Source organism: Lissotriton helveticus, chromosome 4_1, assembly GCF_964261635.1.
Source record: "Lissotriton helveticus chromosome 4_1, aLisHel1.1, whole genome shotgun sequence".
Taxonomy (NCBI): Eukaryota; Metazoa; Chordata; class Amphibia; order Caudata; family Salamandridae; genus Lissotriton; species Lissotriton helveticus.
The window spans coordinates 164,901,300-164,924,187 of record NC_136063.1 but is presented as its reverse complement, the minus strand read 5'-3'; the positions used below and the strand labels follow the sequence as shown (position 1 = coordinate 164,924,187).

General features: G+C 47.5%; 1 protein-coding gene across 1 annotated transcript in view; it reads right to left on the bottom strand.

Annotated features, from left to right (window-relative positions):
- The window catches only part of LOC144828457 (1-phosphatidylinositol 4,5-bisphosphate phosphodiesterase gamma-1-like), a 617,664-nt gene that overhangs the window by 496,486 nt on the left and 98,290 nt on the right, over window positions 1–22,888 (bottom strand). The window lies entirely within an intron of this gene.

Genomic DNA, 22,888 nt, shown 5'->3' with positions numbered 1-22,888 from the left:
CTGCTCTGGAACACCAAGGGCAGTAAGTAAATTCCATCCCTGGGCCTCCACTTAACGATTTATTGCAAAAGTGACGTCTGTCATCCGGTGAGATTGCTCAGTTGGTGGAGCACAAGCTGCAGTGATTTTTGTACGCAGAACACAACAGGTTCAAATGCTCCGCCTCTCCGTCATCCGTGGTCAAGATAAAAATAAAACACCACAGAGTGTGGCAATGCTGCCCAAACTGCCATGTGCTTTTCCAGGCTTTGAAGCGCCAAGAAACCATCTGGTTTATCATGTGCACAGCGTAAATAATATCCACATTTGTAAAGCGCACAATCACCCGATAGGGTCTCTAGGCGCTGGGGGCCATCGGGAAGATTAAGCGAGATATTGCCCAGAGTCACATGGTGTTGGGCTAACCTGCCGCCGGTGCCGGGGATCGAACCGCGATCCCCAGATTCCTGAGTCAGTCGCCCTGGCCGCGGCGCCACACCTCTTCCACACAATCAATGAACATTCCAACGCTGCGTTATTCTCAGCCACCATACGTTTGAAAAATACATTTCGTGTGGACCGAGGCAGAGAAGCCCAAGAGCGGAAGCACTTGTAATTTTTCATATTTAATATCTATCTCAGTGTCATTAGAGGATTTGTAGCAAATTCATGGACATTTTCAATATACTGAAGTTACCTGGAAGATCTCAGTAATAACGCAGGGCCTCGTGCCATCCCCCCCTAAGGCAGTCTCCTGGCCAGCTTGCCCGCAGTCCGCCACCCTCTTCTGCCTTCTGTTCTATTCTTATCCAATCTGCTCCTTTGCTGACCCTGTTCTGCACCTTTCCTAACGATTTCTGACCCTTTCCTATTGTTTTCTGATCCTATTCTGCTTTTTTTCTGATCTGTTTCTCGACCTTTCCTCTGCCCTCCACCCACCGCCCCGCCATTCACTCAGGACCTACTTAATGGAGGCCGCAGCACGACCACGTGCAAAGGACATGCTACCAGCATGCCAAATGCACCCGCCTGCGCCCAGCACCGGAACCCCTGGTCCTCCCCCCACCTGATGATACACCCCCAAGGAGCTAGAGGACCTGCATCCCAGACAACAGCTGCTGCACTTCCTCCCCACAATCAACCAAAGGAACTTTCACCTGCCGCTATTGCAACTCCTGCAACACAGGACCGCCAGTCAGCAATGGATCCGGAGCCGCGCCTGACCAGAAGACCACAAACAACCCGGAACAGCTCCATTGCATCCTGCTCAAAATCAGATCCCTCTGCACACATGCCACAGAAATCTGGGACACCATCACCACCCTCTCCCCTGATATGGCCTTTATCACCGAAACGTGGCTTAAGCCCGCCTCAAACCCCGACATCGCAACCATGACACCCGCCAGCTACAAGATGATACACCGAACCTGCACCAACAAACCCGTCCGGAGGGGGCATCGCCATCATTTTCAAGGAAACTATTGCATGCACCGCCACCAACGATGATCCCGTACCTCTTATGGTACACCTCAAATTCCAACACAAACCAATGCCAAGACCACAATAAGAGACAGACTCGTCTACAGGCCCCCAGGACCTGACCGACTATCTGCAACGCCATCTCTAATCTCATCGTCCCCGCAGCCATCGACTCCTACCACTACGTCCTTCTCAGCGGTTTCAATTTCCCATTGATGATCCTAACTATGCCAACTCCATTACTCTTATGGACAACCTGAACAACATTAGCCTTACCCAACTGGTCACCGAAACCATTTACAAAGCCGTACACACACTGGACATCATCTTCACCTCCAGCAACAGAATCAAATTCAGCCACATCACAGAACTCACCTGGACTGACCACGCTATCATTCACTTCACCATCACAGACACCAGGCACAAAATCACCAAGCGTCACAGCTCCTCCCTGCACAGCTGGGGCAAGGTAACAGGGACTCAGTGGACACAGGTCCTCAGCACCATCCAACCCGAAGCTGCATCAGACATCGACCAGGCCGTTCAGAACTTCTCCGCATAGATCACAAATTGCGCCTGATGTAACCAGCAAACATCAACAAAACCTCAAAACAAGCCAGCCGGTACACCACAGAGCTCAGAATCACCACCAACTACCGACTCGAGAAATGATGGCAAGCTACAAGGAACCTCTCCGACAGAGCCGGTCATAAGGCAGCCCTTAACAACTACCATCTACGCATCGAGGAAGCCGAGAGCAGCCATCACAGCTCGCCTCAATACAGCGGCCAACCACACAAAAGAACTCTTCAAAATAGTCAAGAAATTCAACAACTTGGCTGCCACAGAGAATACAATCCACCCCTCCAAAGGACTCTGCGACCGCCTCTCAGACTACTTCCACAACAAGATTCCCACCATCTACAACAACCTCGGCCCCAACCTACCGCTCTGAACCTCAACAGCCTCAACCCAGCAGCGCACACCAGCCGAATGATCACTACCTGGTCTCTGATCACCACCCATACCACCACAACCATCATGTCATCCATCCACTCTGGGGCACCCACCAACGCCTGCTCCCACCGTATCTTTAACCTCCGAACCAACCCCATCAGCGCGGAACTGACCAGCATCATCAACACCTCCTTCTCCACAGCAGCCTTCCCAGACAGATGGAAATACGCAGAGGTCAATCCCCTCCTAAAGAAACCCTCCTCTGACTCCAGCAAACTCAATAATTTTTGCCAGATCTCTCTTCTCCCTTACCAGGCCAAAGTACTCAAGAACACCTCAGCCATCAGCTCACTGAATACCTGGAACAAAACCATCTGCTTGATATCTCCCAGTTCAAGTTCCAAAACAACCACAGTACCAAGGTAGCGCTGATCGTTGTCACAGACAACATCAAAACCCTCCTCAACACCAGCGAGACTGTGGCCCTGATCCTCCTCGACCTCTCTGCTGCGTTCACCACAGTCTATCACCACACCCTCATCAACAAACTCTGCAACATCAGCATACAGCAAAACGCCCTCAAGTGGATCGCCTCCTTCCTTATAGGATGCACTCAGTGCATCCGATTGCCTCCCTTCACCTCCGAACACAAGGACATCATATGTGGCATACCCCATGACCCCCCCTCGCAGAAATCATCAGATCCCATGGCCTCAACATAATTTCCAATGCAAACGCCACTCAACTTATCCTTTCACTCACAGACCCCTCCAACGCCCAAACCAACTTCTGTGACGCCATGACCAACCTAACCAGCTGGATGAGAGACAACTGTAATAAACTCAACTGCAACAAGACAGAAGTACTGATCTTCGGGAAGAACACCTCAGTCTGGGACCACAGCTGGTGGCCAGCAGAACTCAGACCAACACCCACACCAACCGACCAGGCATGCTACCTAGGCATCACCCTGGACAGCAAACTGACAATGAAACAACAAGTCAACGCAGTTGCATCCTCCTGCTTCCGCGCCCCTTGCATGCTTTGCAGAATCTTCAGATGGATCCCAGTCAACACCAGAAAGACTGTCACCCAAGCCCTCGTCACCTGCCGCCTCGACTAAGGCAATGCTTTCTACGCCAGCATCTCCAGCCAGCTCCATAGAAGACTCCAGACCATACAGAATGCTGCAGCCAGACTCAAAATGGACCTTTACAAATTGACGCGCATTAACCCCCACCCCGGAAACCTCCACTGGCTCCCCATCCAGACGAGATGCCAGATCAAGATCCTCATGCACGCCTACAAAGCTCTACATGATCAAGGACTGTCCTACATCAACAATCGACTGAACTTCTAAATAACCGCTAGACACCTGCGATCCTCTTCACTTGTCCGTGCACACACACACCCCGCATCTGTCACAGCCAAAGAGTAGGCCGCACCTTCTCCTACACCACAGCCAAGACCTGGAATGACCTGCCCCACCATCACCGGACAGCACTTTCCCTGGCAGACTTCAGAAAGAAACTCCAAGATCTGGCTTTTCAAACGAGTCATCACAATACCCACAGTGCCCAGGAAACCCCTAGGGGTGACATTGCTGCGCTATGCAAATGCTGATTGATTGATGATATCTAGTTTGTGGGCTTCTAGAGTTCATTCTACAGCTAATGCAACAAGCATAATTTGTGCCTCGTTTCGCACGGCTGGTGACTAGGATGTGAACACACACTACGCTTGTGCTTCTTGCCGTCATCACTACCAGTTCCATGTGGTCACTGGGAGCCTGTGCGATGCTGATGCCGCAGTGGGATACAAGGGAGCTATGCGGATGCTCACGGCGATAAAGGCTCCAGAGTTTCTAAATTTAAGGTTAAAGGGGCCGATTCACAGAACTAACTTAAGACAAAATCCTAAACTTACTACTTTTGGTATTCACAGAAGTTAGGATTTTATCTTAAGTTTTTCTTAAGACAAACTTAAGACAGACTTAAGACAAACTTTAGACAAAATCATAACTTAAGTCTGTCTTAAGTCTGTCTTAAGACAAACTTAAGAAAAAATCCTAACTTCTGTGAATACCAAAAGTAGTAATTTTAGGATTTTGTCTTAAGTTAGTTTTGTGAATTGGGCCCAAAGTGCGGAAATGGCGGAGGTGGGATTCTGCCCGCATTTCCCCAAACAGAGGGACTCTCTTTGACAATGAGATAGGGCAATGTGCCACTAATTCTTTTCAGGGAAAACAAAAACAACAAAAAGTTTGCAGCGGCACTGTTCGGGTCAAATCCTTGTTATATATTGTTAGACCTGACACCTTTTGGCGTGGTTCTTCCCCCATCTTTTTGCCTCTGACTCATGTGTTTTGATGCTGTGCTGGATTTCGTTTTTGCTGATTAAGATGCTTTGGACACTCTGCCACTGCTGATCAGTGTCAGAGTGTAAGTGCTCCCTCTGTAAATTGTGATATTGATTGGCATATTTGTATCACCACTAAGTCCCTAGTAAAGTGCACTGTGTGTGCCAGGGCTGGTGATGACAGATGCTACTAGTGGGCCTGCAGCGCAAATTGCGCCACCCACATGAGTAGCTTTAAAATGGTGACTCAGGCCTGCCAGCGCAGAGCCTGTGTGCAGTCAGTGACTGCCATGTCAGCCTGGCCAGTGTCCCCACTGGCTAGGCCTAACCCTTCCCTGTCTGTGCACATCAGTCACCCCTATGGAAGGCTCAAGGTACCCCCCTGGGCAGGGTGCAGTGTATGGATAAGGTAGAGCATGTACTAGTGCAGGTCACATGCTCTGGTAGTGGGCTGCAGCCATCTTATGTGCTCACTGCTGTAAGGCTATCTTGCTCCATAGAGTAACATGGAGGAGGCTGGGCCCATGTGATACCAGCCTATCTTCCCATAGGAACAAGATGGGACATAAGTGAAAGGTATCCCTGAACTCAGAATTTAATGACACATCTTTTAGTGAAGGGTGTTTTTAAATCCTGTGTTGGAGAATAGCACTTTTAGAAAGTGGCTATTCTCTTGTCTAAACCTTTCTGTGTGCCTGGGTTTGTGGAATGCCTGCCTGGTCTGGATGTGACAGGGGGGGCTGCAGAGCCCCAGAGGAGAGGGTCGGAGCCATCCCGGGGATGAAAGGGCACATCTGCCTGCCTGGGAGGTGGGAGGAAGGAATGCTGGGCTGTGCTGGCCTGCCTCCCACTGCTAGCCCCCTCCTGATGGTCAACGGACACCTCTGGCACTGAAGCTGACAGGAAGAAGAAAACCAGAGACACCTCAGTGCTCCGCAACCCCCAGAACTGGTTTAGACTGGACCAAGGGCCTCCATGCACAAAGACTTCAAAGAACTTCAAAGACATTGAGGGGTATAAGGAAAGGACCCCTGACTACAGAAGTTAGATTCTGAAATTCTGCAACCAAGAAGGAACCTCGGCTGGAAGGAGGACGGCTAGAGAACCAAAGGAAGATTGCCTTGCTGTGTGCTCTAAGGGCTGCCCAGTTCTACTGTCTACCTGGAAGCTGAGGAGAAGAAAGGGGCTTTGCTGTGTGCTGTGACCCTGCCTACTTGAAACTGCCAAGACTCTGCTGTGTGCTGTGTCTACAACTGAATCTCCAAGGGCCTGAGAAGAGCTGGCCTCCTGTTGGGAACCCAGGACTAAAGGTTCCTAAAGCTATCCCAGAAAACGGCTGAAAAATCGTGCTGTTGGGACCCGAGACGCGTGGTGCTGGACTGCGGAGCGTGAGGAAGGGATCGGTGTGCTCATCGGCACATTAACCGTGAGGGTCGGAGGCTTGTGGAGCCTCCCCTCGTGAAATCCGCTCCCAGGTGGTGGCAAGGTCGAGAGGGGGGTCTAGTCGAGACCAGCGCCCTTGAAAACCCTTTGCCGCCAAATCACCACCGCGGCCCGGGGCCAGGAAAACCCCCCGCAACTTGCTCCGAGATCCAGGAGCTGCCGCGGCGAAGAACGAAGCCGCCGCGCTCCCATTGGTGGAGGGAGCCGAGCCCCCTCACTAACGCCGCGACGGGATTGGCCCGTGCGGCGCAGCGTCATCAGCAGGATCGGGCCGTGATTGGCCCGCGGAGCGTAGCGTCATCGGCGAGGCCGCGCTGCCATTGGTTGGCGGCCTCGCGCTCAGAGGGGCTCGTCTGGAGAGCCGCGACGGTATTGGCTGCCTCGACTGAAGCTGCCGAGGAGCCGGGAGATCACCGCCGGGACCGGGGAAGAGACCTGACCCCGCCGAGGGACTTGGAAGCGTCCCGCACCCCTGGCCAGCCGTCCCCCCACCCGGTGAGCCTCACCGCCTCCCCCGCCGCTCGTTGGATTGTCGAGAGCGGACGGGAGAGGAAAGGGGACCGGCCGGGGCGGGGACGCGTGCAATCTGCACGGCCAGCGCGCCTGAGTTTCAAGGAGGCGCGAGGCTGCACCTGGGACGAGAAAGAGTCCCCGAGCCTCGCGCAGAAGCGCATTGACAGCGCTTGACAGCGCTTGAAGCCCCGAGGTGGGGGCCAAAGGGGGCATTGTGTTATTGCTCGTTTTTAGAGCGGAACGAAGAGAAACCAGGGGCATTATTTTTAGACCCCTGATTTGAGAGACTTGAGACTATTTCCTTTTTCTTCTTGGATTCTGAGAACTGCCTATTTACAAGAACCATTAAGAATTAAGTGCAACCTTTAAGATAAAATGATACGTTTTCTAAAGAAGTGATTATCATGCAACTGCTTCATTTACATGCTGAAACTAGATAAAGCTATATATTTTTATAAAATATACTTACCTGTGTGGTCTCAGTTTGTGGTGGATTGGGGATTATTGTTGTGTTAAGTGCAAATGTTATCCACATTGCCTCTGTTTAGCCTAGACTGCTCGCGCCATGCTACCTAGAGGGTGAGCAGGGGTTATCTCAGAGGGTTATTCCGTCGCCCTGACCGGAACCAGGGGTCCCTACTTGGGCTAAGGTACTTACCTCTGCCAACCAGAGACTCCCGGTTCTAACATATATGTTAAGTACTGGGATAAAGTGGAAAGTTTTCCCAAAGTTGCAGGCCCAAGTCAAAGATGAAGAAAAAGATCTGTTGTCAGGGTTCTTGGAGTGCCTTTCCTCCCTACAAATGAGATGTGACCAGTTCGTTTTATGGAAGGAATAACCCCAGCACGAAAGGTTCTCCTTCCCTTCCACTGTATTAACTGACGTCACAGGATGCAAAACCATCCTCTGCAAAAATACCAGACTACAACAATGTCGGCCTTTATCGGATACCACTATCGAGCACGTGGCCCCGTAGTGACTGGGCCTGACGTCACTACCCCCATGCTGTCATATCTCCGAAGTTAGCTCATCTGGATTTAAATGTTGGTCAACATTTTTCTAAGGACATTTATGTAACGTCTAGATTTTGGAAACCTATATTTGGGAGTCCATGTTGCAATCAGTTTTCACGTGATAACCGTTTCCACCGCGCTACGTCACCTCAAGGCAAGAACCATTCATTCATTCATGCCCTTGCTGTGACCTTCAAAGTGATCCAGCCTCCCGAGCCCCCTTACTTATTTATTTGCTGTATTTATTCAACAGTTTTATCTGGCACGCGGGCACAAGGCGGTACAGGTGCGCTTTACCCAGGAACTGCAACGTGACGCAAAGCTCTTGAAGGCAACTAGAAACCGTGAACGAGAGGAAAGTGAGGAGAAGAAAGGAGGGACGGCCAGCTGGCAGGTGGGGAAGAAAACTTAGGAGTGACTGACGATAGAGAACTGGAGGAAGGAGCAGGGGTGGGGAAGAGATGGAAAGGAGGGAAGAAGAATGGAGTGCGGGGTACGTGGGTGGGAAGAGAGAGACATAAGGAAAGCAAGGAGATGTGGAATGAATAGGAAGGTGAAAGGATAGTCGAAGACAAGGAAGAGAAACACAACGAGGAGAGGGAGAGCAAGAACAGAGCAAGAACAAGGGCGTGGGATAAATGGTAGGTGAGCTTTGAAATGTGTCCGTCAGTGATTAATTTGAGCCAGTTGTTTCTGGGTGCTCGGCACCCGCACTTAATCACCGTCACAGGTGCTTTTCAGGAGCACATTCATTAGCAGGAAGATTAAATGATTTGCCCAGAATCACAGGATGTTGAGCAGACGCCAAGACTCGAGCCTGGTTCCCCAGCTCTGAAGTCAGCAGCTCTGGACATTATGCCACACCCTCTCCCCACTTTCCTGCTTAGCGGTTGGTTCTGTTTTAGGTGGCACTAACAGGAGTAATGAGCAGGTGCAAGCAGCCTCCTGACGAATACCCCAGCACTTATGTTTTTACGAATTAACCACTGGTGCACATAACCAGATTACAGGGTCGAATAAAGAGCAGTGAGGGTATAAGAAGACCAGCAACTACCTAACCTAAGTAAGATGTAGGCCAGAAGGAAGGGCGTGTTCCAAATTTCCCACTGGACAGAGTGTGGTATTTGCTCCAGCCTGCTGCTCAGCCTCTGGATGTGTGTGAGGAATGTTAGTATACTGGATGATGTCATAGAGTGCTGTATGCGTGGATGAATGTCAGGGCTGAGCAGCAAGGAGGCTCCTCCTGTTGGGGTTCGTGTATGTACCTTACTTCAAACCTAATAAACATGACTTAGTGCATCTGTTTTAATGGCCTACTGGCTGTATACCTTGCCTTACAGAAATTTCTTCTCAATTTCTTGTTGGTGAATCTTCATGGGTACTATTATTGTATTATTGCAACGTTAATTGATTAAAAAAATGGGATTCTTTATTTAGATCTATGAGCAATTTTTGCTAGTATGTTACTAGATTTTCAGATCACTTAAACTGTTATCATTCCGGTACTTTACTGTGCCATTTTTTATGTGACTTGCCAGGTCACCTCACCATGTTGCATTACGGTACGTTCTTTTAATGGTTACGTGACTTGTCAGGTCACACATATGCTTCACAGGTCGTTACATTCCTGTTACGTGACTTGTCAGGTCACCAACAATGTTATCCATTTTGTATGTTACTTTGCCTTGTTTCGTGACTTGTCAGGTCACTTTCACTGTTATCTATATAACCTTACCTTATATGTGTCTTAGCCTTCTGTATGTGGATTCGTCATTTCTAACGTTTCTTTCATACTTTAGATTGTACATTACCTTACTGTGCCTACCTCTGGGCATATGTTATATATGACATTGTGTTGTAATAGCCTATGTTTCCTATTCCTTGCATCGTATTACTTATTCTTGTTCTTGGGATCTATGACACTTTGTATTTCATTTACATGGTACCTGTATTTTGATTTTCATTATGTCACATTATTATTCTCTTGCGTATTTTCTTAATACTAATAGTTTTCCGTATACATCTCTCATACATTTTGAGAGTTTTTTTCTTGTCTTTGCCCTGCACTGTCCGTTTTCCTTTGCTGTTTCTTCTTGCCATCTTTTGTCTAGTCTGGCCAACTGGTATGTTTGGTGGCGATTTGGAGCGTCAATTCTTTTTGCTATGTGTGTTTGGTCACTATTGCTACGCTATTGTTGTCCTTCCATACTTTGTTAGTATCTCTTTACCTTTTTAGCATTTCCTATTTTCTACTTCCTTTGCTCTTCCTACACATGATTCTTTGTCGTTCTATTAAAGGGGGAAGATGGGTGTGGGTTAATTGGTTATTCCTGGTCGAGGTACTCATTGGCCTCTTCTTCCTTATTTTAGTGTTATGTTCTCGTTGTTAGTTTGCATATTAATTCCATTGTTTTATTGCACAATTCTTTATCATAATATTTGCAATATGTTCTCATTTAGTTACTTAAGTTATTTATTTTCTGACTAATTGCTTCTTCCTTGCATTGTCGTTATTATGCTTATTCTTTGCATTTTCAATTTTTGTGTTTTTATTAAAGGGGGAAGAAGAGTGGTATTTGCTCCAGCTTGCTGCTCAGTGTTGTATATTATTTATTTATTCTCTATGATCATTTTCTCTATGCTCCTGTTCTGTGTTCTAGATTTTAGATGGCTCTGACTCTCAGTGTTCTGGATGAGTCAGTTCTGTGCCTGGCCAGCGAGCGTTAGGCAGACTGTTGTTCCTGGCTCCATTAAATACTGCACAACTATGACTTCTGAAGCTTGTGTGTGAAGTCATTTACTACACTCAGCCTGTGGATGTGTGTGTGGAATGTTAGTATACTGGATGATGTCATAGAGTGCTGTATGTTGGATGAATGTCAGTTGAGTGCAGGGCTGAGCAGCAAAGAGCCTCCTCCTGTTGGGGTTCGTGTATGTACCTTACTTCATACCTAATAAACTACATAAAGATACCATCTGGATCCGGTCATTCTTCCATTACGACACAGAGCCCAAAGTCCAGAGAAATGACCAGGTTTAAGTCGGAAGTGCTGCCTTGAAAGAGCACCAGCTGGAAGATTCTCTGCTTCCTTCGACCCTTCTGTGATGACGTAATAAACAATGGAGTGGTGGGAGGGAGGCCGTGTGCTCCAATTAGAAGCCACTTCCTGCGAGATGTGCTTTTATTTACTGGTGACTTCAGATGTTAAATTCAGAGACAAACAGGAAACAGAACTTCTTTACGGGGTCGGAGAAACCTTAAAATAGCTATTTAACCCAGTGTTGGTTGGGTAGAAACAGAGGTAATGAGCAACACAGGAAGTGTCTGGCACTGGTGCATCCTATGAGTTTTGTTGCAAAGCTGCGAATTGCTAAATTTACCCAGGAGCTGGGTTTAATGGTCCTCTGGTTAGGTTGATTGATAAGCACCGGGATTTGCAACCTATAGCTCCAAGTTTAGCTAGGCATCGTGTAGCCGGTTTGGGGCTTTCCTGTGTTGCAGCGCAATTTTTGCTACACATTTATTCATCACAAAGGCCTAACATGAACGTGGACTTAGCACATGTTTCTCGTATGCTCTAATGATATTAAAATAAGTGTTGCACTTGGCATTATTTCTAAAGTGCATCTACTGTAGGGTTAGAGATTTACTTGCACTGTGCGCCTTAACTGTATTAAATTATATATTCTTTTAAGACTTGATGAATAAACAACTATCCTTACTTGGTAGACATGTACTCACTATAAAAATGAAATAGATTTACATAATGTGAGCATCAATACATTGAATGACATTTACTGTTTAGATGTTTGAGTAGCAACCATTCTCACATTATGAAATTTCATTTATTTTAGAATATATTAGAAACAAATTTGATTTATGTAATGCACTAATGTTTCATATTTGCCTTAAAATGTAGTCCCTAGACATACTTACACGTAATATGAATCTAATGTAGGGACATCTTATATTTACTTGTGTTTAAATGTGCATACGCATATTAAATGTGCACTATCGAGTTACTACTGTAAGTTGAATTAAGTTGGCCTGTTCCTCATGCAGCATAAAATGCTGTTTTCCATTTTCTGCTAACATGACGTTTCTTGCAGGTATTCACACACATTGTTGGTGTGTTAGTTTGAGAACAGATACTACACTGTAGTAGGGATAGAGAGAGAGCCTGAGAAGAAGACCTTGACGAAGGAACATGGAGAGCCAGGGCATCAACTGAAAGGACTATTCAGCAATGTTACCACCTGACCTGAGTGTGAAAAGAGGGTGTCATTCCATGTCCAGTGTGGGAACTTTTGTGAATATTGCTACTACAACGTGAGAATGGAGAAAGACAATGGACTCTTGATTATGCGATCAGAGGGGTGTTGTATAATAGTCTCTTGTGTTATAACCTAGTGTTCACACTACTGGAGATGAGATCTCTTTAGAACGCTCTTAGAACCTTTCCAGACCCTTAGAGCACTTTCCTTTGGACTTTAAGAAGTTCAGACGTCCAAGCTTCCTTTTAATTAACTCTTGCTGAGAGATGCTTAGTCTAACACTTACTTCCCCGACCAAGCTTCTGCAATGCTAACTCCTTCCTATCTAATTCTTCCCTGCACTGTTCTATTTTTCTTTTACTGAATGTATCTGATTTTTGATATCCCTTAGCATTCCAAAACCATCCTCTTAGCTTGGACTCTTATTTAGGCAATTTAGATTAACTCATGAATAGTCAGGAAAACCTGAGACTCTTTGAGCAATAGATACTTTTGTTAATCATTTGTATTGCTGTGACTGTACTTCTTGTTTGCTTGATACTGGTATGCCTAAACTTCTTTAAGAGTTTGGAATTTCCCAGTTGTTATTCTTTATAGCATGGTGCTTAGAGTTGTGTACCTTAACTTGATTGTTAATTTGCATAAACCTTCTTAACCATAGTTACTGATTCATGGTCCTTATTGTGTAGCCAAATACGTTACACTGTTAATTGAAATTGATTAATGTAATGTTAACTCCCTTCACCTCTCAGTCGGAAAATAAAAGGTTCATCAGAGGGTGAATGGTTATAGAGTGGGCCCAGGGCACTGGAACACCTGCTACAAATCATATTCCGATATGCCAGACCCAATGATTGAGCAACCCAGGGCTGCTAAATCCTTGAACACTTTTGTGAAGTGAAGTCCAGCACTAAAAACAGGACGTCCAGACGTAGAGATATGGGTACAAACACTAACAAAACCCACTTTGAAAATATGCTACACAAAGCATCTTAAAATTAAGATTTCTATTATAAGAGTTAATTACATACAACCAGAATGCACCCCAAGCTAGCATCTGCTGCCGAAATGAGAATGCCTGTAACAGTCCACCTGCAACACAATTCCTTAACCACATTGGTGCTAAGGCAATTCCCCCTGGGTGCTGTTACTCCAGATTTCCCATTGTTTATGACGAGCTCAGCTTGTCATCAGCACACGAGCAGTGTACTGCATGACGAGCTGAGCTCGTCATGAGCATGGAAGGGGTTAAACCTCCTTACCTACATTAATCCACAGCATTTTCAGGCAAGGTCTAACACAACCCACTTTTTTCCTCCTCTCCAATGCTCGCTAATAAAATTAACTAACAACTGGATACTGTTAGGAATTAATCACATTGACATGCGAGATTGCTGAGCTGTGGTATTTTTCCCAGGTCCCTAATACCAAACAGCTAGTCATTTTTTAGACGCTCCCTTAACGTAGAAAAGAGGCACGGCAGAACGTAGCCTTTGCTTGGCTTACTGTTCCGGTACCACGCCCCCCTCTCCACTTCCTGGTTCCTGACTCGAGGTCTTCGTGGCGTCCTTTGGATTTCTCCGAGTCTCCTTGGACCCTTTCCCGCTGTGTTGCCTTCATCCCCTGACCCTGCTTCAGCTGGCTGAACGTCTATCATGTGAGAGTGTCTTTGCCGAGCTTCGGCATGTCTTGATTCCTTACGCGAGAGTTTTTATCGCGTCTACCCTTACTTTACTCACGCATTTTGCAGGCGTTTGTTCGCTCGGTTTCTTTTTTTTACTCATGCTGTATGAATGGTAATACAGGGCGAGTTAGTTTGTTGTCTTATCCCTCCTGTGAGAGTGAGCGCTCCGCCCTTGCCTCTTTTTAGGGCTGGGTGTCTCTCCTCGTGTGTGTGTGTGCTGCTCCGCTGTTTCAGCCCACAACAGCCGGCCGGTGCGCCTCACATCCCCTATATTTTTGTTTCGTTTGTCTGGTGTGAATGTCCCTCGAGAGTTCTACTCCTCATATCCCAATACTGATTATTCAGTTGGCATTTACTGATCTCTTCGATAAAGCCCGCCTATTCTACAATTGGGGTAAGCACATCTGAATAACCACGCATGTCAATGTCTCCTGCATGAAGGTTAGTGAAGTCAGGATATATTATGTGTATTGCCTATTTTGTCTTCTAGCCTGGACATCCATCTACGACTCCTGCTGTACCCTGCATACCCCCCCCTTCGTATGAGGAGAGTGGTGGACACTCCTAGGGTAAATTCCCTCATACTTTTAGGGGACAGTAGACAGGAGTGTGTATCTATTCGCATTCTTGCTTCTGTGTCCTGGAGGTGTAGGGATCCTTCTTCGCTCCCGTGGAATCTTGGTTACTAGCCTGACAGAAAGCCAAGCCCACAAATTTTACTTCCCCTGAGCGAGGATGGATCCTGACCCTTCGTTAAGTCCTCTAGACCTCCAGGCTCATACAATAGAAGAAATCACTTCAGCCTTAGTTGCCCTTCAGTCAGAAGTGGGTAGATTGGGGGTCGAGAATGAAAGACTCTTAGCGGAAGTTCATCAGTTAAGAACAGGGGAGCGAGACACAGGCACCATACCCAAGACCAGAAAAAAACTATATACAACCCGCTAGGTTCACTTTACCTCCCCCTGAAACAGACCAAGGGGCCATCGGCGATTCCCTCACCTCACCTGTCCAAGTCACTGTTAACACACCCACTCCTGTTCCCCTAGCCTTGCCCGAACGATTTTCCGGGGATAGCAACAAATACAATGTATTTATAAACCAATGCCAACTCCACTTTTTGTGTAAGACTGCATCTTTTCCTGATGACTCAGCCAAGGTCGCATTCATCATTTTCTATCTTGCAGGGAATGCGGCAGAATGGGCGGTTCCCTTAGTCCAGAACAATGATCCCGCACTCTATGATTTGGATCTCTTTAAGGAAAAGATGCGAAGCCTCTTTGCCAAACATTCATATATGCAAGCAAGTGATACAGAACTGCTCAATCTAAAGCAAGGCTCCAAGGACCTTTTGTCTTACATTACCAACTTCAATCGTTTGGTGGCGGAAACTCATTGGCCAGACGATAAGCGAACTTCATTTTTTTATCGTGGGTTGGGAGATGACTTAAAAGACTTACTATCTCAAATAGTGAACCCCCCGGAAGATTGTGCCTCTTTTATTGATCTAGTAGTCAAATTAGATCACCGCTTGTATGAAAGAAAAGGGGAAAAAACGCGAAATATTGTACCTAGGTTTCTTTTGCCTAAGATTGAGAAACCAGTACAAAAAGATGTCCCTGAACCCATGCAAATCGGGGGCATACGCGGTCCTTTATCTACAGAGGAAAAAGACAAGCGGCGAAAATTAAACTTGTGCTTGTACTGTGGAAAGGGTGGCCACTATGCTAAAGACTGTCCAGTCTGTCCAAAAGCCCCCAGACTATCAGTTAGCAGTCTTTCTAGTTCGGAAAACTAGCAAGCTTGAGATAGAGAGGTCACTTCCTCAAGCTACATCCCTCATCAGATCTCTACCAACAAAATACACGTAGTCAAACATTTCACCTTACCCATTACACTCACTTACAGCGGAGAAAAGCAATTCTCTATGTCTGTCCTTCTTGATTCAGGAGCCACGGGAAACTTCTTTGACATCAAACTTGCTAAACAGTTAGGACTGTCTTTTGTTGCAAAACCCCAGCCAGAATCCATATGGGCAGTAGATGGCTCCGAGTTGTCTTCAGGGATGATCAGTTATCAAACCCCACCTGTGATTATTGTTTTTAATAATGGGCATTCAGAAAGTCTTATTTTTGATCTCATAGACGCTCCTAATTTTGGTATTATTTTAGGAGTGCCCTGGTTACAAGTACATAATCCAGATATAGTGTGGCTCACTGGTTAGAGGAGGCAGACCTGGAAGCAGAGGTCAGCCCGGGACCAGGGTTCAATTCCCGGCTCGGCGGGGTCTTGAGTCCTAAAATGTCCATGGACTCGACAATTCTCGCTCCGGTGCCTACTCGATTCACGGGTTCACACTCTGCGACTCTGGGCAATAGCTTGCTTAATCTCCACAACGGCCCCTCGCGGCGGGATGCCTGGCTTTCACCTTGCGGATACCCTGCCGGGGTTATCTCACAGGGGAATACCAGGACGGGTTCCCTAAGCAAGCGCTTAGAAACAGCTTGGTGATTTGCGCTATATAAATTCCTGTACTGGGTTAAAAGAACAGTTACCTTGATGTCCCCGTATTGTAAAGCCCATTGCTACTTAGAAGCTAGAGAACCTGAACTCCCCTTATACTGCGCAGTCCAAACAGGACTAGACCTGAAAGTACCTGAACAATATGCCGAATTTGAAGCAGTGTTCAATGAACAAGAAGCAACAAAATTACCTCCTCACAGGAGTTACGATTGCAGAATTGACTTAATCCCCGGCGCAGATTTGCCCTGTAGTCGGATTTATGCTTTAACTCCTGCTGAAAACGACTATCTAAAAAACTATCTGGACGAAATGCTATCGAAAGGTTTTATCCGACATTCCACTTCCCCCGTGTCTTCTCCTTTGTTTTTTATTGATAAAAGGGAAGGTGGACTCAGGGCATGCCTCGATTACAGAGCCTTGAATAAAATTACAATAAAAACAAGTACCCTCTGCCTCTGATTCCGGTCCTTCTGGAACAGATAAAAGGAGCAAAGATCTTTACAAAGATAGATCTCAGAGGTGCTTACCATTTAATCTGCGTCAAACAGGGCGATGAATGGAAGACCGCATTCCGCACCAACTTTGGGCTCTATGAGTATTGTGTAATGCCATTCGGTCTGTGCAATGCACCAGCTGCGTTTCAGTACTTTATCAATGACATCTTGCGGGAATATATTGACATCTTTGTGATCGTCTATATTGACGATATCCTTATATTCTCGCAGAATGAGAAAGACCAGGTGGAACATGTACGAAAGATCCTTACCAAGCTAAAGGAAAATCAGTTGTTCGCCAAATTAGACAAGAGTATGTTTCACACTACTGAAGTGGATTTCTTGGGCTTTACCATCAAACCTAATGGCCTGCAGATGGATCCCAAAAAGATTGAGGCCTTGGTGAATTGGAAAAGTCCTACTTCTGTGAAGGACATACAATCGTTCCTAGGATTCGCCAATTTTTATCGGCGGTTTATTAATCACTTCTCTGATACTGTAGCTCCAATAACCAGACTCCTGAAAAAAGGAGTACCTTTTCACTGGACAAATGAAGCTGAAAGAGCCTTTTGGAACTTAAAGACCCAGTTCACTTTCGCTCCTATTCTTCATCACGCCAATATTACTCAACCTTTTTTTGTAGAGGCGGATGCCTCTCAATACGCTGTGGGAGGCATACTTTCACAGAGAGACCCTGAGACAGGCCACATGCATCCTATAGCTTATTTTTCCAAAACCCTATTACCTGCAGAGAAGAATTACACTATAGGAGAGAGGGAATTGTTAGCAATCAAACTATCCTTCCAAGAGTGGAGGCATCATTTACTAGGATCCCCACATGTGGTCACCATCTATTCGGACCACAAGAATCTGCAGTTTTTTAAATCAGCAAGAGTTCTCACGCCCAGGCAAATGCGCTGGTTATTGTTCTTTAGTGAATATGACTTTGTTATCACATATCGCCCAGGGACACAGCAAGGCAAAGCTGATGCCTTGTCTAGGCTGGGTCCTGACCAATATGTGGAACAAGAACAACCCCGTCCTATAATACCGGAAAACAAAATACTGGGGGTGGGGGACAAAGGTCATAACCTTCTTGAACGAATCAAACCTCTTCTCTTAGATTTATCACAGGAAGACTGGTTACAGAATCCGCTACACACCATTAGAGAAGGATTATTCTATCATGAGAACAAGTTGTTTGTCCCTACTTCTGAGTTAAGGCTGACAATCATGGAATGGTGTCATAGTAGCACGTTGGCTGGTCATCCAGGCATTAGAAAAATCTTTGACTTATGTAACAGGTGGTTTTGGTGGGAGTCTATGTACAAAGAGGTAGCAGCATATGTACAAGCTTGTGCCACTTGCGCTCGCCACAAGGCGTCACATTGTGCTCCCACAGGACTCTTAAAAAACATAGCCATTCCTCCTCATCCCTGGCATACGATTAGCATGGATTTTATGACGGATTTGCCCTCTTGTCAAGGTTTTACCTCAATCTATGTAGTTGTTGATTTACTGTCCAAAATGGGACATTTTATCCCTCTGAAGAAAGTACCTTCCTCCAAAGAACTAGCATCCGTGTTCCTGAGGGACATTGTCAAGTTACATGGGTTACCCACAGTCATAATCTCAGACAGAGGTCCACAGTTTGTCTCAAAGTTCTGGAGGGGGTTGTGTTCTATGCTGGGGATAGACCACAGATTATCCACTGCTTACCACCCCCAAACTGATGGGCAGACAGAAAGGACCAATCAAACCCTGGAACAATTCTTGCGTTGTTTATTGACTTCCCTTCCTTCCACCTGGGTCCAAGCCTTACCTTTGGCTGAATTCGCCTACAATAATTCTAACCATTCCGCTACACATACCTCCCCTTTTTTCTTTGTGCAGGCACAACACCCTAGGATGATCCCTATTACCATCCCTCCCAAGGACTCCTCTGTACCTTCCATTGATGAACACCATGCCCAAATCAAGCTGGTATGGGAAACAGCAAAGACAGAGTTAAGTAAAGCCAAAGAAGCAATGAAAAAACAAGCGGATAAACACCGAAGACCCGAACCCATGTACACAATAGAAGAGAAAGTATGGTTGTCCACCAGAAATCTAAAGATGGAAGGATCGAAAAAACTTCAACCCAGGTTTATTGGTCCCTTCCCCATTGAGAAAGTCATATCCCCTGTCACCCTGAAGTTGCAACTACCCCCTTGCATGAAAATACATCCTGTTTTCCACAGCTCCTTGATAAAGAAATATATCCCGTCTATTGTCCCTGAAATCCCTCCTCCACTGATACAAATCGACGGAGAAGCTGAGTACGAAGTGAGAAAGATACTAGATTCCCGGAAAACAAGAGGCAGACTCCAGTACCTCATAGATTGGGTAGGATACCCCCCAGAGGATAGGTCATGGGAACCTGCTGAAAACATACATGCAGCGAAATTGATTCAACAATTCCACAGACTTCATCCTGCTAAGCCTGGGCCTCTGAATAGATCTTTGAGGAGGGGTACTGTTAGGAATTAATCACATTGACATGCGAGATTGCTGAGCTGTGGTATTTTTCCCAGGTCCCTAATACCAAACAGCTAGTCATTTTTTAGACGCTCCCTTAACGTAGAAAAGAGGCACGGCAGAACATAGCCTTTGCTTGGCTTACTGTTCCGGTACCACGCCCCCCTCTCCACTTCCTGGTTCCTGACTCGAGGTCTTCGTGGCGTCCTTTGGATTTCTCCGAGTCTCCTTGGACCCTTTCCTGCTGTGTTGCCTTCATCCCCTGACCCTGCTTCAGCTGGCTGAACGTCTATCATGTGAGAGTGTCTTTGCCGAGCTTTGGCATTTCTTGATTCCTTACGCGAGAGTTTTTATCGCGTGTACCCTTACTTTACTCACGCATTTTGCGGGCGTTTGTTCGCTCGGTTTCTTTTTCTTACTCATGCTGTATGAATGGTAATACAGGGCGAGTTAGTTTGTTGTCTTATCCCTCCTGTGAGAGTGAGCGCTCCGCCCTTGCCTCTTTTTAGGGCCGGGTGTCTCTCCTCGTGTGTGTGTGTGCTGCTCCGCTGTTTCAGCCCACAACAGCCGGCTGGTGCGCCTCACATCCCCTATATTTTTGTTTCGTTTGTCTGGTGTGAATGTCCCTCGAGAGTTCTACTCCTCATATCCCAATACTGATTATTCAGTTGCCATTTACTGAACTCTTCGATAAAGCCCGCCTATTCTACAAGGGGTAAGCACACCTGAATAATCACGCATGTCAATGTCTCCTGCATGAAGGTTAGTGAAGTCAGGATATATTATGTGTATTGCCTATTTTGTCTTCTAGCCTGGACATCCATCTACGACTCCTGCTGTACCCTGCATACCCCCCCCTTCGTATGATAAGAGTGGTGGACACTCCTAGGGTAAATTCCCTCATACTTTTAGGGGACAGTAGACAGGAGTGTGTATCTATTCGCATTCTTGCTTCTGTGTCCTGGAGGTGTAGGGATCCTTCTTCGCTCCCGTGGAATCTTGGTTACTAGCCTGACAGATACAAGCGCAGTGCACAATTTTTGTACACTACAATCCAGTATTATCCTTCAAATGCTTCGGCAAATAAATGATCTTACCAGAATGCCCCTTGTTCTCTAAAGGTCCAATTCACACTTCTTCCTACAGAAAGCAATCATTCCTCTACACAGCTGTCATTTATCCCTTAACCCACATTTTCCCACCATATAGCTTCACCACAGCATCATTCATTTGAATCACACAGTTAGGTTTGAAAAGCTTTGATGTTCCCTAAGGATGACGGCGTAACTTGTACCCAGTTTCCAACATTTACACTTAATAAATCTATTTTCATACCCACAGCTGTCCAAGCAGTTTCTCATTTCCATTTGTAGGTCTAGCCTATTTATTTATGCGTTTTTATATAGTGCATACTTTATCCAGAGGTGTCAGAGCTCTTTGCGATAAAGAAAAGAATATTATATAAGAAATTCAGAGTAACATGGTAGTAGGTGAGGGGGGGCGTGGCCACGGCGGCAACCGTAATGGCCGCATAGCTGTGAGGCTCCTCCGGGCGGGCACCCGAAGCGGACGAAGGAGAAATGTACCCGCGTCCCCGCTGCCACTGACGGCTGTGTCCAGCTTCCTGATGTTAAGAGGCGGCCCGCGGGAGATTGCCAGGCTGCGAGGACGGCTGGTCGCGTCAGCCATGGCGGAGGAGATCTGAGGCCTCCGGACCTCGGCGCCATCTTCCCTGCGACGTAGGTGCTCCGGGTGAGTGATGCTCGGCCGATTGCGGCCGCGGCTTCGTTCCTTGCTTCTGCCCCTTGCTGCCTGACGCATTGGCTCGCTGTTACCGCTCGTTCCCGTTTTTTCCCCGTCTTTCCGGGCTTTTGGGTGCGGCTGCGGCCGTGGGCCTGCTGGAGCTCGGGAGCCGGGGATTAGATTTTGGACTCAGGCGGAGCTGGAGGGCGTGCTGCGGGCAGGAGAGGGGGGCGGGGGCGGGGCGATCTGCGTGCCTGCTGGTCGGATTGGGGGCCCTCCCGGGCACCACGTTGCTGCCCCGCCGAGTGTTTGGACTGCGTGCCACCCTGCCTTGCACTCACGAGGCCTCTACCTACTGCACTGCAATAGGGGTGATTCCCGCCTGCAATCCGGAGCTCCATCTTGCGCTGCCTGCAACTGTCTGGTCATCCCTGCTTCTGCTCCTTGGGCTGCGGCCTGGACTATTGCCTGTTGTGCTGCCCACGATTCCTGGCATTGGTGGTCTATAGCTCGGACTGCTTTACAATTGATCCCTGCTCCCCGCCTTTGTCGCAGCGCCTGCGACCTCGCCAACTGTCCTCCACGATGGTGAAGAAGGACCCTGCTCAGAGGACCCTCCATTTCGACAAGCCTCCTCCCCCGGCTGCCGACCCCCCTCAGGGTGCTGCATCGGGAGCTTCTGTGGCGCTAGATACTGGTGACGCAGCGTCCATGATGGCCGCCATGATGGGGGAGATGCGTGCAGGCTTCAAGGCGCTGGACACTAGGTTCGACAGTTTGGAACAGAAACTCTCTGCTATCAACTCCACGGTGCAAGCCCATGATAGACGCCTGGATCTTGCGGAGTCTAGAATATCCGACTTGGAGGACGGGTCCTCCAAAGCTCTGAAGCGCCTGGAGAGGGTGGAAAAGATTCTGAAGGATGTCGCCATTAAGAACGAGGATTTGGAAGCGCGCAGCCGGAGGAATAACATCAGGATCCTTGGCGTGGCGGAGACCACAGCCACTGGCCGATTCGACACCTTTGTGGAAAACCTCCTTATTGAGCTGTTTGGCAAGGACACTTTTACGGCTGGTTTTGTTGTGGAGAGAGCACACAGGTCCCTGGGACCCAAACCTCGTTCTGGTCAGCTTCCCCGACCCATCATTGCCAGAATAATGAACTTTCGAGACCGAGACGCCGCGCTCCGGGCGGCACGTGAGATGGGTGAGGTAAGATGGCAGGGGAGCAGGCTGTCCTTTTTTCCGGATTATACTGTTATGGTGCAGGAGGCTCGGAGGAAGTACACCAGCGTCAAGGCGGCGCTCCGAAACCTGGGCCTCAAATACAGTATGCTCTACCCGGCCAGGCTGAAGGTGGAGGCCTATGGCCGGTTCCGTATCTTTGACTCTCCAGCTGAGGCACAGGAATTCTGCCACTCGTACAAGAAGGGGCCTGGGTCGGCCGTGGGTTCCAGACCCGCCTCTCCTCTAATTCCTGACAAGCAGGCGAGCGATGATCTGTTTACTGACGCTGGGCAGGGCTGAATGCCCCTATCGCTCTAGTTCTGGTTCATTCTTCTCCTTGCTGGGATGACTTACCGTTCTTCTACTACCATTCGTCCTTGACTTTCCCGAAGTCCCGTTGGGTTGCCCGCTCGGGGGTTTGCGTTGCTTCCCCCCATGGCGCGGGCCGTGATGTTCTGTTTCCTTTTTTTGGGTTTACTAGATTGTATTATGCAGCCAATTTCGTCTGTTTTTCCCTTTTTGCACTTATTGTTCTGCATTGTTGATTTCCAACTGGTGGGGTTCTGCCTCTCGTGGGGTGCTGGGAGGCTGGGTGGTGGGTTGGGGTGGGGTTGTGTTTTTTCCTTGTTTTTTTCTTATTTTGATGACTGATTGTGGGACACAAGACAATGGTTTGCCAAAATGC